This window comes from Camelus bactrianus, chromosome 8 (assembly GCF_048773025.1).
Source record: "Camelus bactrianus isolate YW-2024 breed Bactrian camel chromosome 8, ASM4877302v1, whole genome shotgun sequence".
NCBI lineage: Eukaryota > Metazoa > Chordata > Mammalia > Artiodactyla > Camelidae > Camelus > Camelus bactrianus.
Genome location: NC_133546.1, coordinates 12560384 through 12579540, shown reverse-complemented (window position 1 = coordinate 12579540; position 19157 = coordinate 12560384).

Sequence of the window (19157 nt, the reverse complement as noted above, 5' to 3'; positions counted from 1 at the left end):
AAGAGGAATAAAATGTTCTCATTGGCTTTAACCAATGAGGACCCTCCTGGATATTACACTAGACACAGTAATTTCCCAGAGTCAATGGTCTACTTGAACAAGGTGTAGATATCTGTATTTGTCAGTCCCCAAAAGAATCAGAAGTCACACACTAGATTAGGATAATTTGAGATGAGATGCATTTGTTTTTGTTTTATTCGAAAGACCAAATAACAAAGGGGTGGAGTAAACCAGAAGGCCTACGGCAGGAACTTGAAGAGAGTAACGATAGAGGGAGAGGGGACAGAGAGGCTACTGGGACCTGGAGGAAGGGTCTGGTGCAGGCTGGTGCTGATTAAGGAGTGGTGACCCATCAGAAACACAGGTGACTTCGAAGGAGGCTGAGAGCAAGCGAGGGGCACTAATGCTCGAATATTCTTGTTTTCTCCTGGTCCTGCTGGGGTTCCCTTTGTCCAAACCAAACCAGCACTGAGGGTGTGGGAGCCCTGTCGATGTGGCCCGTACCGGTCCGCCTTCCGGCGCAGGGTGCACAGTGGAAAAAGACAGAATGGAGCTGAGAGGACAAATGGCACGTACTCCACATTCTCTGCACAGTATCTGAATCAAAATTTGGGTTCTGTGAGGAAGGTGGGAGGGGATAGTGAATCCTGGGGAGACAGCCAGCCAGCGCTTCCTTTAGATCGGAAGTGTTTCCCTCACTAATCTTACTCAAGACTCTTAAGATCCCTAGGGCAGCTCCTTGTATTCTCTAAAACCAAAGTCTCTCAGAAATACCCACAATATCACATTATATGTATGAGTATTCTGCTACCCCAATGACTAGAAGCATGGATCACCTGTTTATCTTTATTAACCATATTTATTGTCATCATCTATATCAACAGCTGCAGAAAGAATATTAGCTAATTGATGGGACATAGTGCATGACTTCTGGGAAGGTTTCCTAGACAAAAATATTTTGCACATGAAAGATTATCATGTGGATGAAGGAGAGCTCCTATCATCTATCTTTCTTCAGCATAAAACAAGAGAAAATGAATTTACTTTTAGCATGAAATATTTAGATTAAGAAGAGGAAGAATTTCTTGACAGTAGGATCTGTTAAATTCCAAAGGTTTTAATCCCTCAATTTGAGCAGAGTCTTGTGATTTCTCTGCCTATGTTCTAAGATACATCTGGCAACCAACAGAGCCTACAATAGATATAAAAAATTAATTTTTCCTCTCCAGGTGCAGAAATGCAGTGTGCCCCAGGATGACTACCAGTGTGACAGCTGTTGTGGCTGTAGGGCCAGTGGATTATATTTACGTCTCTGTCTAGAGCTGGCTTTAAGAAATTCAGATGGCTGAGGCATTGCACTGCAACGCAGAGCAGGGCCCTCAGATTCCTCTCTGACCTTCAGATGGCATGACAGGACACAAGCAGTGAATGGTGGGCTAGATCTAAGAGGGCAGGATTCAAAATCCAGGAAGATGAGCAGAGTTAGGGCTCATAACATTTATTCAATATTTACTGCATTGTTTTTTGTGCTGATTAGAGCAGTGAACAAATCAGAAAACATCCTTGCTTTCATGACATTATCTTCTAGAGGGGAAAGGAGTCAATAAACAATGTACACACAAATATACACTATATTGGACAATGATGGAAGCTATGGAGAAAAATATAAAACAGAGAAAAGATAAAATTTGTGGTCAGTAAATGGTTGAAATTTTAGTTAGCATGGTCAGGAAAGACAGCATGAGAGTGTTACTTCTGAGAAAAGTCCTAAAGGAGGTAAATCCAGTAATGATAGGATATCTGGGAGAAGTATCCCAGGGGGAGCAGAGAGCAAGTTCAAAGGCCCTGAGGTTGAAAGCCTGCTGTGGTATTTGAGGAATAGGAAGGAAGCTGGAGTAGCTGGAGAGCAGTGGGTGATGGGGAGAGCCATGGGAGATGAGGTCAAAGAAGTAGTGAGCCATAATGGAGAACAGATCCTTTAGCCCTGGTTAGTCATTACAGGGTCTTTGTTGTTATTCTGGGTGATATGAGAATTCACTGGAAAGTCCTGAGTATAAGAATGACATGATGGAGGTGCAGTATAGCTCAGTGGTAGAGTGCATGCTTAGCAAGCCTGAGGTCCTGGGTTCAATCCCCAGTACCTCCATTTAAATAAATAAATAAACTAATAAATAAACCTAATCCACCCCCCCCCAAAAATAAAGTAAGTAAAATGCTTTTAAAAGAATGGCTCTAAAAGAAATAAAAGAATGACATGATGTAACTTGTATTTTAGGACAACCCTGGCTATTGTGTTGAGAATAGCCTGAATTATCAAAGGCAAAAACAGAAAAACCAACTAGGAGGCCATTGCAATAGAACAGGTGAGAGATGATTATGGTCTGGACCAGGGGGTGACAGTATGGGTGATGAGAAATGATTTGATCCTGAGTGTATTTTGCAGTGAGAGATTTTAAGATTTATTGACAGACTGGGTGTGGCACGTGAGAGAAGTCATTAGGATGTAAAGACCAGCAGAGTCTTTCCAAAGGACTCCGTGAAAACACGTGACTCTAACAGGTCTGAAATTGGAAGTGGGCTCCTCTCCTGCAGCAATTAACAAGTGAAATTCTGGTCCAACTGGGATGGATAGAATAACAAAGTGTCTTAACTTGGGATAAGATCCAGAGCGAATCAAGGTGATGCAAGAATGGCTGAGAAAAAGTGAGTGGCAGTTCTTACCAGGCGATCAGCGTAGATTTAGGCAGGGAGGCTTCAGGGATGGCTGGATGGCTAGGAACACGCATTGTGACCATTTTGATCCTGGTGGACCTTGAGTGTTGGGCAGTAATTTGATCGTTGTTGAGCAAGGAAGCAACTCCCTGGCTCTGAAAGCGACCTAGTTGCAGTGAATCGAGGCACTGACCCGTGGTTAGGCTGGTGCTGGAGGGACAGCATAGCTAATTAGATGCTTAGTTACTGAGCTATTGTCCTAATCTTCTTCGTGTTGTTTTTGCTAAGCCTGGCCTGATCTCAGAGATGGAGGCTGGGCTAAATCTAACTGGAGAGTAAAGCAGGTTACTTTAAGCCAAGGAAGCCAGGGAAGTGAAGACCCCAAGGTTCCTCTCACTCAAAGACTCAAGTTCTAACAGTACCTGAAGGTCAGTAATAACCCACAGGAGGCATCTTTGTCCTTCTGGGGCTTCCACATGATCCAGAGACTGTCTAATGGTGCATTCAGTCCGGTCACCACGTATCCCTGGGAGGTGGCTCCCTGGGACGTCTTTGGACAGTGTTCCTGCCACTCCTAACTGCTACTGAGGTTGGAGGAAAGAAGTGCGTTCCCAGGCAGAGAAGCAGGCTGTGAAAGCCACGGAAGTAGAACATTATCTGGCCTGTGTAGAAATGGTGAGGAGTCATATTTTGTAGAAACATAGTGATGGTGAAAGGTAAATCCAGGAAGAACACCATTAAGGCCAGGGTGAAAAATCTCTACGGGCACATGGGGGTGGGTCATAAGGCTTTGTGAGGAGGAGACACCCCAGCCTTCGGCGCAAGGGTGTGCTATTCCGCTAGGGCTGCCATCACAGAACACCACGTGCCAGGTGGCTTAAACAACAGGAATGTATTTTCTCATCGCTCCGGAGGCTGGAAATCCAAGATTTCTACTGAAACCTCTTCCCATGTCTTGCAGACAGCTGCCTTCTCCCTGTGTCCTCACATGCCCAACTCATCCTTGGTGTCTCCTCCTCTTCTTATAAGGACACCAATCTTATTGGGTTAGGGACCCACCCTAGTGACCTCATTTAACCTTCTTTGCCTCTTTAAAGGTCCTAGCTCCAAATAGAGTCACATTGTTTAGGACTTCAGCTCATGGATTTTGGGGAGACACAATTCAGTCCATATAAGAGGGTTATGAAATCAGAGGCAAGACTACTGTTGTAAGCTTCTAAGTGGGAGGAAACTGGGGTCTGAACTAAGGTGATCATAGTGGAAAAGAAAAAAAAGATGAATAGGCAAGATGTTTCATAAGTAAAAGCTACAATGACTGAGCAATTCACTGAATACAGAGGCCAAGAGAGAGGAATCAATGATAAATCATAAGCATTGAGCCTGAGTGACAAGGAGAATGATATTGTCCTTAAACAAAAATAGGGCCTCTTTATGTGTGCATTTGCCTCTTTCACCTTGTCCCTCATTTATTTTCTCTAGAAACCACCTCCACTCCATTATCTCCCTCTACTTCCCATCTCCTCCAATTTATTACAGAACAGAAATTCCCACATTCTCTACGAGGCTAGTCTTCCTTACGACAATGCCAGGAAACAAATCGTTTGTATCACTTCTCCTGCACCCTTTCTCTCCCTCGTCCTACATTTTCAGGCATTGCAATTGTTTATTGTGATTGCTTGACTTGTTTACTAGTTCATCTGTTTTTCTTGGTTAACCTTCTCCCTTCCCATCTCCACTATCATTCCTTATAAGATCCTATTGCCCTTAAGAATCGTTATGCCCAAGTAATTGCTTGATAATATCCATGTAAAAAGAGAATTTTAAAGGAGGGAAACAATACAAATAAAGAATTGTTCCTTGGGGGAGGGTAGAGCTCAGTGGTATAGAGCATGCTTAGCAAGCACAAGGTCCTGGGTTCAATCCCCAGAACTTCCATTGAAAAAGAAAAAAAAAAAAGTATTCTTTTACAAACTATGAAATGTGCTTTTGGAACTAAATTTTCCAAAATGATATTGACTAAAATATGAATAGGTTAATAAAAATCCTTGAGGGAACCTAGAAAGGATATTATAAGACTCAAAGCTTAGATAAATTTGTGGACAGTTGTTTGAAAACAGACTTTAACGGAAATTGTATTATTTGAGGGTATTTTTCTAAGTTTTAGGGATTTATTATAGCAGTGGTTTCCAAATATTTTATCTGAATAATCTGGGGATCTTGCTAGAAATACATTTTTAGACCCCAACCTCCTACATTTTGATTTTTCTAGGCCTGAGATAAGACGTGGGAATCTGTACTTTAAATAAACCAGCCAGGTTCAGAACCAGTTTCAGAGAGGACAAATATACCTCCGGTGACTGATGTAAGAGCTAATACTGTCAGTGCTGGTTTTGATCTGACAAGTTTAGAAACTATTGTAATTTCTTCAAATAAAGAATGTCTGACGCGATATTCTGTTGACTTTGCAATTTGAAGTTGACAAAATGGAACAATATATAGGAAAGAAATTGTCATGTAATAGAGTGAAAAACGAGACCCCTGTCCCAAACAAAAAACGACAAAAATGAAAAACCGTGGCATATGATTAAAAATACCTTCTCATTATATTTAGAAAATTCTGATCCTAGTAGACATACAAAAGTATTTATTTATTTACATACTGTCTGTCAGGTGCTGAAGATAAAAAATAATAAATAAGTTTCAACTTCTAAGACAACCTAACCACTTCTACCCTTATTATTTAAGAATTTATAATTAGAAATCAATATTGATAATACATTTTACAAATACTTACACTTTTTTTGTTGCATAAAAATATATATCAGCCTATTAGCACTTAGCAAATTAAAAAGTGAGCATTCACATGAATATTGTTGGACTTACTTAAAGAAAATTTGCAGTGTCAACATCCAAAAAGAGTAAGGCAAATAATTACTATGTTACTGCACGGGATTCAGCCAGGACATCTGATTCCACTGAATGTGCAGGTAACCACCCAAATCACCTTTTAATCTGAAGATAGGTTTCTCTCCTGCATAACGTCCTTTGTTATTTAAAGCAAGACAAAAAGAAAGCTCAAATACTCACAAGTATTACCTCCTTTTATTTTTCCCTCCCCAGAGCCATCTAGTTGAAACCCTTACCTCTATGTTTAATATGTATTAGTTTGTATTAACTTACGTATCTTTAAATAACATGCTATGTGCTAACTCTTGATTTTGGTACATTAGGCATTGTCTGTGTATTTCCCACCGCGGAAGACAAGCATTTACGTCTGTTCTAATACTCGTCTCCACCTCTCACACATCCACACACTTCCTGTTCTCCACGTTCCTGATAGATTTTAATCATAATTCTAGTTTGATAAATATCCAGTATTCACAGCACCGGGACCAGGTGAGTGAAACTCACAGTTGGACCACAGAGTATGCTGTGACTGCTCATTGTTCCCTGAACGATTCCTTGGTTTCTCTGGAGTTAACAACTTCCTTGTTAATTTGTTAGTGTATTTTTAATGAAATTTTTACAATCGCAACTCCCAGATTTCCTTGCCAATTGTCTAAATATCGTTTCAATATGGACAAATCAATCAGGTCTCCGATACAGCTGTTGTATCTTTAGGGAGAGATGGCCTAAAATGTTAGCCAGACTCGTGCTTTTCATAAAAAGGAATGTGGGGAATCAAAGCAGAGAAAGAAACCTTAGGAAACACAACTGCTAAAGCCATGAGACCGAAGTGACTTCTCCCTGCTGGCACCCCAGCTGGACAGATTTTTCCCTGGGGGGGCCCCACTCCTGAACGATCTGAGCTCTTGGCGGTCTTGTCTTTAATGCATTGCTGTAGTGCTCAGTTTGGGACTACTAGGCAAGGGAATATACAAGACGTCCCACGAACCCCCTAGGTTCCAATCATAATTCTTTATGTTTTATTGAATATTAGCAACCCCACTGCCCTGGAATTGGGACAGTCACAGTGCTCAGTGGAGAACCCTTCTTTGCTCCTGTTTCAGAAGCATGAGGAGCCCCCGATGGCCAGTAGACAGGATCAGTTTCTAATTGATCAGGATCAATTTCACTTCATTGAAACCTTAACCATGTTTCCTGGTGGACTCATTCCTCTTCTAGGTCATGGGACCACAGTGTCTGAGGTTGTGAGGACTTTCAGCAAAAATTCTTCCAGTGGTGATTAGATGCATAGAACACCCAGATCAAGGTATGTAACCCCGACTGTGCCATGACCTGCTGTGTTAGATTCCTGGAGCTGCAGTAACAAAGCACTCACAAACTGGGTGGCTTAGAACAACAGAAATTCATTCTCCCTCAGTCTGGAGGCTGGAAGGTGCTGCCAGGGCCATGTTCCCTCTGAAAGCCCTAGGGAAGAATCACTGTCATGCCTTTCTCTTAGCTTCTGGGGTTGCTGACAATCCTTGGAGCTCCTTGGCTTGCAGACACATCACTCCAGTTTCTGCCTCGGTTGTCACATGGTGTTCTCCCAGTGTGTTTGTCTTTGTGTCTCTCCTCTTTTTATAAGGACATCAGTCATATTGGGTTAAGGGCCCACAATGCTCCAGAAAGACTTCATCTTAACTGATTATACCTACTATGGCCCTATTTCTAAATAAGATCATACTCTGAGGTTCCAGAAAGGACACGGATCTTGGGGGGACTCTGTTCCACCTTGCATACCTCTGGTTCCATGGTCAGGTGTTTGGTTTCTATCAAGACCAAGAAAACTCTTTTCCAATGAAGAATGGTTGTTGATAGAAGAGCTCATGACCTTACACTCAAACCCAAAGGGTCTACACTATCATCCTCCTGACTGGGGCTTTTTTTTTTTTCACTTGAGAAGAATTTTGCAAAAAGTCTGCTCTGTGCCCATTAATTGATGATGCCAAGCACTATGTGACAGGGATGACAAATACCTCCACAAATGTATGTCCCCTCCCCATTTCCACCGCAGTGCCAGACATCACTAATTGATCTGCATCTTTCCTCCTATGCCTCTAAATCCTCGGCACAGCCCTGGAGACAGTGACCGTCAGCAGATCAGAGTTCAGATGTGAGCTCAAACCTGTTTGCCATTTTTGATATAAGACTGGGCTTCTGGCTGTATCTCGGGAGAAACCACACAGAATCTGTGTCTGCCCAGATGCTTCTGTTACCTGCAGCATCATAAGGCTTGAGGGTCAGGCCACTGCCACAGCTTGGACCTGCTGGAGAGCCTTTCTGTCCTCTGAGCCCCACTCAAAACAAGCAGATTTCCAGGCTGCGGTAAAGGGGCTGGAGCAGTTTGACCACATGTGTTGTGCATCACCTTGAAAATCCAAGAAGACTCAGTATTACACTCCCTGCTCCATGGTGGGCTGTGCAAGGTACAACAACATGTCTCTCACTCTGGAAGAGACATTCTGACATGCCTCATTATCTCTGGACCTCTGGAAACCTAACCAGTGAGGCAGGTTCTTGAACTTCTGGAACATTTATCTGTCATCTTGGGGTAATTAACATATATTACTCGGGAATTTAGGATGCTTACCACCTCCTGCTCACCAAAGTCCAATTAGAACAATGTCACCAGTGTAATGGATCGATGTGGTGTTCTGTGGAACATTGAAATGATTGATGCTGCCCTAGACTGTATTACGATAGCAGGAGAATGGATATAATCCATTAAAAGTGTACTTTGGCCTCTGCCATATAAATGCAAATTGCTTCTACTTTCCCTTGAAAACAAGAACAATTGCCAGGCCAGCAACTTCATACTAAGCACCGAGGGCTGTTTTTTATTTGCTCCAGCAGAGATACCACGTCTGGAAAGGCAGCTGTAATTGGTTTCACTACTTGATTAAAGTTGCTATAATCTACTGTTATTCTCTCTAACCCATCTGGCTTTTGCTCAGCTAAAACAGATATGGTAAGTGTGGATGTGATAGGAAGCACTAGCCTTGCCCCCTCAAGCCTCTGAGGCTACTATCTCGACAATTCCCCAGGTATGTGGCGGGGCATCTTGTGTACTGTCTTGGAGGAGGGGGGGGGCGCACTCAATTCCAGGGGTTTCCAGTTTGTCTTTTCTTCCAGAATGGCCCTACCTCTGTATATTAGGGAGCTAATTTAGAGATCAGTCAGGTACTAGTTATATCTGTTTCCAATGCACATTTTGGAACCAGGAAAATAACTATGGTATAATATTTGTGGATTTAAGTATGTTATTAAAAAAGGGTTTTTTTTGTGACTGAAGTATCATCAGTTTACAATGTTGTGTCAGTTTCTGGTGTACAGCATAATGTTTCAGTCATACATATACATACATATATTTGTTTTCATATTCTTTTTCCTATTTTCCTATTTGTTCTCTTGGTTTCTTATTTTTCTGTTCAGCATTTGTCATAGTCCTCAAATGATTGCTTTTGAGGGGATATTTTACCAGAATTTTACCTTAAAATTAGCGTAAGAGGTGGGCTGCAGTGAGTTTACATTTCCATAACAGAACTGGAAACAGTATGATTACATTTGAAGAGAAGAATGTGGCTACTTTTACTTCTATTTATTTGAATTTACTGCAGTACTTACCTTACATAATATAGAACCTTCTACCCACATGTAATAATGGTTGAATGGTGACCCTTCCCCTGCAAAAGAAACCAAAAAACCCCAAATATGTCACCCGGATCCTCTGAATGTGACCTTATTTGGAAAACAAAATGTTTTTACAGATGTGAAAGTTTAGGATCTGAAGACGAGATCATCCTGGATTATCTAGGTGGGCCCTAAATCCAACAAGCATCTTTGTAAGAACAGGGGAAGACGGAGATACAGAGAAGAAGGTGACTGAAGATGGAGGCAGAGATTGGAGTAATGTGTCTGCAAGCCGGGGAACACAAAATACCGCTGGCAGCCACAGGAGCTGGTAGAAGGGCATGGAATGGATTCTCCTTTAGAGACTGCGGAAGGAACCAGCCCTACTGACACCCTGATTTTGGACTTCTGGCCCCCAGAACTGTGAGAGAGTAAATTAGTTCTGCTTATGCTTCTGTGTTTAATAGGCTTATATTATTCGATTTATTAGCTATCATTTGAGGGCTGACACAGATTGTTCATCTAATTTGCCAAGATTTATGAATTCAAATCATAACTGAAAGCATTTTAATGGATTCCTGACAGTATTTGTGGAGGGGGAGATCATGAAAGAGTCACAGAATTTTCTGGTTAGAGGTAGTGTTGGCAGGCCTTCAGGATATGGAATATTACTCTAAGTGAGCCAAGGGTATACGCAGCTTTAATAAAAATAAGGACATCTGGATTACAAGCTGGAAAAATTTACACTTTTGATCTAAGTAATTGTGTTTTTCCCAAGCTGGCCCTGTAAAATGCCCTTCTCATTATTGTCACTCCCATTTTTAATGCATGGCTGGTTTTCTGGATTCTCCTCAAAGGAAGAGCTTCCCTTAACAGAGAAAGGAGAATGAGTCTGTCTCTTTCTACTGCGACAGGGCAAAGCTTAGTCTGCGATTGTGTTTTTTATCCAGTTCCACCACTTTTTTTTGAACTTTTATATAACTTATTTTTGTTTGTTTGTTTGTGAGGGGAGGTAATTAGATTTATTTATTCATTATTTTTTAAATAGAGGTCCTGGGGATGGAACCCAGACCCTCGTGCATGCTAAGCATGCACTCGACCACTGAGCTACGCCCTCCCCCTTCCATCACTTGCACAGTTAGCAAAATTCCTCTTAGATTTTGGACGTTACTTGAATCTCAGTCCTACAATTTGGCTTTTTAAAGTCTTCTTATATATTTTAGTGATATGTTTAGAAAGAATGCAGCACGTACTGCTTGGCTATTTGTTCCTTTTCTAGTTCCTAAGCCTGAACATAAGTACACTTATTTTTGACATGTTTGACCCATTACCCCAAGGAGCTGTAATGTATTTTTCATTTCCATGAGGAGCAACTTTTTATAGTTTTTATTATGTCTTCCTCTTTATCAGAGGTTGAACTCAAACCAACCACAGTATCAACTGGAATTAAACCTTTATATTCCAACCACTTTTAGACTTCCATGGCGGTAAGAAATACTATTCTTCTTCAATAGATGGCAAGTTTGTCTCATATCTCTTATGAATGTGACAGACTGAATCAATTTTAAAATTATTAGTGCTATCATCCACATTGTGTCACCCAATTGACTTAAAAATGAGCACTTGAATGTGTAGCTGGTTCCATTAAAAAAATTGAGAAAATCAGTTTGAAACATTTTTACATTGAATTTCAACTAGAGAAGAAAGCCTACTTGGCATCACTAACGATGGTAAACACTTAAATTTTCTTTCAGGCAGAAGCAAGCACACATTAACATTTTTATACTATGACCAATATATAAATTTTTAGCCTTAAAGGCTAAAATGTGAAAAACGAACTCATTTTGATAAGATAATTCTCCTTTTATGTTCATAAATCTTGCCACAGACATTGTTGAAAATAGGAAAAGGAAAAGGAGGGCAAGGACATGAAAGAGATGTCTTCCTGTGGGCCTCCGGATCTGAGATTTTTATAATAGTGGACTTTTTAGCTACCTGGTCATCAATAAAACCTATAAATCTGACGGTGCCTATACTGCCTGGGGATCAAAACTCACATAGCATGCCTAATGCAAATGACTCACATGAAAAGGATTATTTGCAGTGGAGCTCTCTAATCATTTGGCTGCAGCAAATTTAATGGCAGAGAGATACAGGGTTACCTATTGCCATCTTCTGGTGAGTTTCATACACTCCTTGAGGGTGGATGAAATTTCACAATAGACCCTTAACCTGGCTAATTTTCCTAAGCTAATGCCCTTATCAATACGAATATATGTATGTATTACATTAACCCTGTAAGTTATGCCTGAAATAAAATTACCTATTTTTAGACAGAGAGTGTTCTTAAGTTTCAAAGGGCAAGGACTGTGGTTGTTTTGTTCATCACTGCATTCCCGGTACCTAACAAATATGGGTATTCAGTATACATATGCTGAATAATAATCATAGGTTTTGTTGTTGTAGTTATGTAGTCTTGATCTGAATTTTCAGAATCGAGTGGGAGTTGATTCCTGAGTCTGAGGCCTCAGGGATGTCTCACAATTTTCTAAGTTCCTTCCCTTGTTCCTTGTTTCACCCAATGTGTTCCTATTACATCTGGGTGTTAAAAAGCCCCAGTCTTTTAGGAAAGAGGTGATTTGCCTCCTCTTCCAAACATCCTCTCTCGTCCAATGTCCCGGTTAATTTCAAGCACTTGATATTTCCCCCAGGGAATATACGGACAAAGCCCGAGATCCCTCCCTAGCTCTGAAGTTTCATCTTTTTGACCCTTTTGTTCTCTACTTTGTAAGGTTTGGCCATAGTGACCTGTGACAGTTCTGTTCTCCGTTACGGTGTTACCCTTCACGTGTGCTCCCCTGACGACTGGAACTTGTGTCTTTTCTGGGATGTCTCTTTCCGATGAGTGAGTTCAGAGAATGCACATTTTGGTTGTCAGAGCCAAACTACTTAGCATAAATATTTCATACTGAATCTGGGGGCTTAAATATCAACTAGTCCGCCCCATGCATTTGGTGTATCACAAAACCGGCACATCTGTTGGGAGTGACTTGCTTAAGGTTATACAGCCCATCAGGAGTAGATGTTCTTCAGAAGTTTTACCGTCTTTTCCTTATGAATCTTTTAGCCATATTTGCCTCTTTAGCACAAGAAAAATAGTTTTATAGGAAAGCTGTTTCCTCACAGTCTTGTAGTGAGAAATGATTTTTCCTTCCTCATTTGATTACATCGCTATGCTTCACACCCCTTTCTGGTACATTTCCAGGAGGAACGCCGTCTGAGATTCGTTTTTCCTTTTCTGCCCTGTATTTCTGTACCCTTCTTCATTTATCAGCTCTCCCTTTTCCCCTTCATACCAGTTTATTTTCTCATTATCCTTTTCCTGGCTCACTGATTCCTTTGGGCTTATACATTTTCCTGTCCTGGCTCGGTTATTTCCTCCCTGACTTGTGATTACCATAATCACAAATATTTTTGGTGTGAAGCTTCTGAAATGAACTGAGGCATTTATAAGACATTGTTTCTAGCAAAGAAAACCTCATACTTTATTCAAAAGTATGACTTCTGTGTATAACCATTAACATTTTATTCTCTTCCCACTTGTCAATTAACAAAAATAGTAACTAACGTAACTGAATACCACGGATGCATCAGGCACTGTAGGAAGCACTTTCCATATATAATTTCTAATTTTTATAAAGTTATGACTTTCCATATATGATTTCTAATTTTTATAAAGTTATGAGGTAAGTATTGTGTTATGCAAATGAAGGAACAGAGGCTCAGGAACTAAAAATAATATACCCAACGTCACTCGGCAGAGGTAGGGTTAGAACCCAGAACTTGAGACCAAATTTTGTGTTCTTTTCATGAGATTATATAACCTTTAAAACCAGGTTTAGTAGAAGCCTAAATAGTAGAAGCGTATTTCTGCTATCTCTCATGACCTTATAAAATCTGAATAACCCTAAAGACATTTAAAAATAATCCAAATTCATGGATGCCTTTTCCAACTCTGGTAATTATAGGACAGCATGGTCTAATGAAGCTTTCTGTGATGATGGAAATCTGGACCTGTGGTACCCAGTATGGCAGCCACTGGCCACAAGTAGCTTAAGCACATGAAATGTGACCAGTGTGACTGGTAAACTAAATTTCTAATTTAATTTAATCTTAAGTATTTTAAATTTAGTTTTAAATAGCCAAGTTTGGTTACCATATTGGATAGGGTGGTTATAAAACGTACAAGTTTTCCTGCAATTGTTTCCTATTGTACTGGTTTTACAGCATCCTTTGCCCACTTTTAGGCTTTTCTGTTCCATTTGGTCACTTTGAAATCACTATGAGAAGGGCAAAATAAATTATTTGAGTCTCTGATTGCTCATGGCAGTGGGTGTTAGTGGAAATTATATTTATTTATTTATTTGTGTATTTATTTATTTTTTTTAATTGAGGTATTGTCAGTTTATGATGTTGTGTCAATTTCTGGTGTACAGCACAATGCTTCAGTCATATATGAATATACATATATTCATTTTCTTATTCTTTTTCACCATAAGCTATTACAAAATATTGAATATCTTTCCCTGTGCTATACAGTATAAACTTGTTTATCTGTCTTACACATATCTGTCAGTATCTGCAAATCTTGAACTCCCAGTTTATCCCTTCCCACTCACTTCCCCTCCGGCAACCACAAGTCTGTATTCTATGTCAGTGAGTCAGTTTCTCTTTTATATATAAATTTACCTGTCTTTTTTTTTTTTTTTTTCCTAAGATTCCACATATGAGTAATGTCATATGGTATTTTTCTTTTTCTGGCTTACTTCACTTAGAATGACATTCTTCAGGGCCATCCATGTTGCTGCAAATGGCACTACTTTATCATTTTTTATGGCTGAGTGTAGTGGAAATTGTTTTTAAAAGTTAATTTCTAAAAGCAATGTTACAGCCTCACAATGTATCTTTTCTCTTGCTTAGCTTCTTTTCAATGAATGTTAAAAACTTAACACTTTTGTCTTTAATTAAGACTTAATTATCTTCAATGTGTAATGTAAGGTTTTCCTTTAACACCCCTAATCCACAGTGTCTTTTGTTTTCTTTTTTAACTCCATAGTGTCCTTGGCTGCTCTCCATAGTATTTGCGGTGCAAAGAGGCCAAGGTTGCACCCCTGCGTTGTGGGGCATCGTCTCAATGTCATGTAACGTACGTACCAAAAATTTTAAAACCCTCAGACTGAATTGGGGGTAAGATGTTATTCACATAACTTTTTAAAAAGATGTTCTTCCCCAAATATATCTGTTTAACAAAGTAAAACACACAATGAAGTCTGTTTGAAATAAATAAAAACAAAATAATGTAAACATGTAATATGGACCCACATAATACCTATCTACATTGTTTTTAAAATAATCATGTGTTGTTTGATTCTTTTATATTATAAAATGAGTCACCATTTTACCAAGATTTATCCTCTAAAGCTTCCTATAATGAACTCTCGTATTTTATTAAAAAAAGATTGTAATTATCTTTTGGAGAGTGTATCTATTCCTTACATGGAATACATCTAAAGTTCTCTTGATAAGGGCTTTCAAGGTACAGTAATGAGCAAACAAAATTGTTTCAAAGATAAGTTTGTAGTTCGGATTGTCTAACACACTCTCTGGTAAAAAAAAATAAAAAATGAAAGAATTTGGGCATCGAGAACTTTGCGTGTATAGGCATTTGTTATCCACTAATGTAAACTGTGCATGATAAAAAAAATCACTCCCAGTGGAATGCAATTCCACAGATTATACATAGATTTATCAAGGACATTTCTCTACTGTCTCCCTCTCTGGAATTCTTCCCTTAGGGTGTGAACCAAGTTAGAGGAAATGAGCCTTTAATGAAACTTGAAAACAGCTACTCCAGTGCTAGCTTGCTTTTTGTTTTCAAAATTTTAATGACGTATAAGTGATAAGGGAAAAAGCTGGTGGAAGCAAAAAAGTCAGAGAAAAAAAACTTAGTTATTTAGAGTATTATATTTCTGTTAATATAATAACACCATTTCAAAGCTTAGATAGCATTTTATCTATAACCAAAAAGTACATTTGGTAGAGAACACTTTTGAGAATATTTTATATCTGAACAGTTCATTTGAGCTGGTTCACCATGAACTTCTATGTGTCATGAATTCCCTTGAAACAAGTAGATGTGATGATAGAGATATTTTTTCCACCTGTGGGAAAACTCAAACTAGCTTTCTCCTTTATTGTTTAAGTACATTTTTTCAAGGTAAAATTTATTTTAAATTATTCAAAGTTATAAAATCATGCCACTGTTACATGTACGAAACAACAATAAATTATGTTCAAGATTTAATATTCACTGAAAAATACCAGCATTGTTTTACTGTTTTCCTTTTCCATTTCCACTAGTCATTTTTTTGTTATTTAATATAAACATCATTTCTACTAAAATATGTATTTAGATATTTAATAAACCCATTTCAGTCCTGTTGAAGTTCACTACTGCTGTTTCATTTTAACTTTATTTTAGTATCTTCTTAGGTGAATAGTCTGACATTTGAAAAATAGGAACTCATAATAAGAAGTCACCATAACTAGGAGATTATCATCATAAAATTAGCTAAAATCCAAGTCATTTTATAAGACAGTAAGAACAGGGCTTGTATAAGTTAGGCACTGATTATACTTACCGTATATTTATCTCGGGATCTAAATGCTTGACAAGAGTCCTTTCATTAAATCACTCTTCAGTTCTGGGATGAGTGTTATCACCTCAATCAACACATGAAGGAATTGAAGTTCAGAGACCCAGGAAAGAGCGGAAAAAATGAAAGAAGGAAATCAGCAGGCAAATGATCAAGGAGGTAAAACACTGCTATCCATGACAGGCAACAGAAAATTCAATTTCCAACCTATCAAGCTAGAAATGATTTGAAAGATAAAATTGAAGCTCTCTTGCCTTTGGCCTTGGACAACTGAGTATCAGGTAAGACAAGCTTTCAGGGCAGAGCTTCGGTATGCAGGCTCTGGGTTACATTGTTGGATCTCATCGTACAAGCTAGAGAAAAAGGCTCATTGTAGTTAAATGACTTGGTCAAGGTGACAAAGTGACTCTTTTAGTACTTGAATGTTGACAAGAAAGTCTAGACCAGGGTGGGGGCGGTTGGGAGGAGGAGATTATGGAAGGGGAAAAGCAAAGAGAATACTTACCCCCCTCATTCTGGAGAGAGCCGTTTTCAATGTTCCAATTATTTGAGAGCTGGAATGAGCTTCCTGGCCATAACTTCAGCGACTGCCTTGATGTCATGGCAGACAAGAACAGAGAGAATCTGGGCAGATGAACTTCTGACTCGGGGTCCCAGTGGAATGTAAGACTACTGAGTGCTTGTGACCAAGAGAAAACCTGAACCAGGGCAGAAGGGGCAGAAGGTGGGTGCTTGGTGGGGAAGACAAGCCTGCAGCAGGTGGTGCCTTAATCATCTCTACACCACACCCCAGGCCCCCTACACACAGTCTTTAGCCCTGCTCTCCATTTTGTTCTTTCCTCCTTAGATTTGTTAAAACATAAACTGAGGCATATTAACAACTTTAAGAGTTTATTTGAGGAAAAGCTATTCAAATTGAGCAGGGCCAAACCAGAAGAGGTTAGGTGTCCTCTGCATCACCCATAAGGGCCAGGGGAAAGACTTTTATAGAGAAGAGGTGGGAGCAAAGCAAGGAAATTGTTTGATTGGCTAAGCTTAAACATTTGCCTCATTTGGAGAAGCATAGCTGTTTGTGATGGGCTGGGTTTTGATTTCTTAACCTTGAGACTTTTCAAGGTTAGGTTTTGGTTTGTTTATATAGGTTACTATAACATTAAAGCTCTCTCAGTCTAATGGTGTTCTTGTTAAATTAATTTAACAGATTTAACACTTTTTATTAACCAAGCCTTGCATTTTTATTTGCCAAAACTTACATAACCTATTACACTTTGTAGAGTTATGGGGTTTTTAATTGATCAATCAACACAAAATTTTAAATTAAATTTGTGTAGCTTATCACATTTTTGAAGCTACGTTCATGACTATTCCCTTATTTAATTCTTACCATAACCATACATGCCTGATGCTAGAATTCCCATTTTGCAGATGGAGTTTTTGCTTGACTATGAGTAGATGCAGAGATTGTAAGCAGAGAGAGTAGGGGGTCCCTGGAGAAAAGAGAACCAGGCATGGCTTTCTTGACAGAAGAGAAGCCATTTTTAACCTGAGCCATTTTGTCTTCTAAGCCTGGCCACAACGCTTGCCCTCCGTAATTAATGACCTTAGGAAAACAAAAGAACGCAGAAACAAATGATTGTTATCAGGCAAAAGAAGTTGAAGTAGCAAAGACGATCAGTTGTAAAGGCTCCCAGTTCTGTCTCAGTGAGAAAGATTAGCCTGAAGCGCTCAACCACCAGATCAACTGGAGCCTGAGGGACGATCATGTCGACCTTTATTGACTATTGTGACTTCAGTCAACTAAAACTTGGACTCTGTTGGCTGCCTAAGCCCGAATACCCATATACCTGTGAATGAAAAATACTGCAAACCATGTCAGTAAACAAAGAATTCTGAAGCCATCATGTCATCAGCCACTGCCGCCACCCGCCAGAGAAGACAAGCCTGCAGCCTGGCCTCTGCAGCCACTCACAGTGGTGCACCCTGAGGGGAGTCAGAATAAGAAAGGACAGGATACTGGCCCTAGATGGCTAGGTGCTTGTCAAAGGAATGAATTCAATGAGCCCAAATGTTTGCTTCCTCCCATACATAGAAAAGCACTGAATTCTTTAACTTGAGATGCCTGGTTTTCTTTAGGTAATAAGTAATCTTTTATTATTCCAGCTACCTGGTCTTTGTTGTAAAGCTCCTATATATCCTAGCTCCTCCCCTGCCTCTTCAGAGCAGTCCCTCAGAGCGACCTGAGAGGCTGTCATCCTGGCTCGGGTCCTCCTGCTGAATAAAACATAACTCTTAACTTTTAGGCTGTGCATTTATTTCAGTCAACATACCCTTAGCTTAAAACTTCCCCAGTTTTGCTGTTTGGGGGGACCCTGCTTTGGGAAAGATCCCCAGTGTTCTCTTGCTGCAAATAATAAATCCTTTCTTCTCCCACTCTTTGCTTTAGTTTGCCTTTTGTCTTGACACCCACTGAGAGGTGGACCCAGTTCATGGGTGACAAGATGGCTGTAGCTCTGAAATCCCATAACTGTTGGGGTTCACGGGCTTTGCTCTGAAATATGGACTCCCAGACCTGGTGCTCTAATTTTCCCCAGAAACTTCAGCGAATCTCTTTAGAAAGAAAACCACATTTTTGTAGGAGGGAGGAGTGGGGAGTGGTGAGGGAGGAGTGGGAATTGGAAGGTGATACAGGAAATACCTGTTTATCTGGCTGTCAGGTGCTCTTCTGAGGATCTGGAAGGGGTGGGGGTGGAACAGCAGTGGACTGTGCAGTGAAGTCGATCAACTTCTTTTCATTCCCACACCTCTCATACTCTTACTCAAACCAGGCATTTTCACATCCAAGACTCTCTGAGGTTTGGCAAGACAGAGACTCGTCTTGTGTCTTCTGCCCTATGTCATTAGCCACCACTCCACAGCTCATTGCTGGCTGTCAGCTGACGGCTGCCCTTGGCTCCTACAAGCCTCTCTCTGGTCCTTGCACGCGATACCTACATTTTAGAACCAGCAACAACATGTTACATCCTTCTTAGTCTGGGATCTCTCTGGCTTCCTCTTGGCAACATCACTCCTGCCCCTTTTCACCACATCTGTCTGACTCCAGGCAGAGAAAGTTCTCTGTTTTTAAAAATCTACGTTATTACATTAGACCCACTC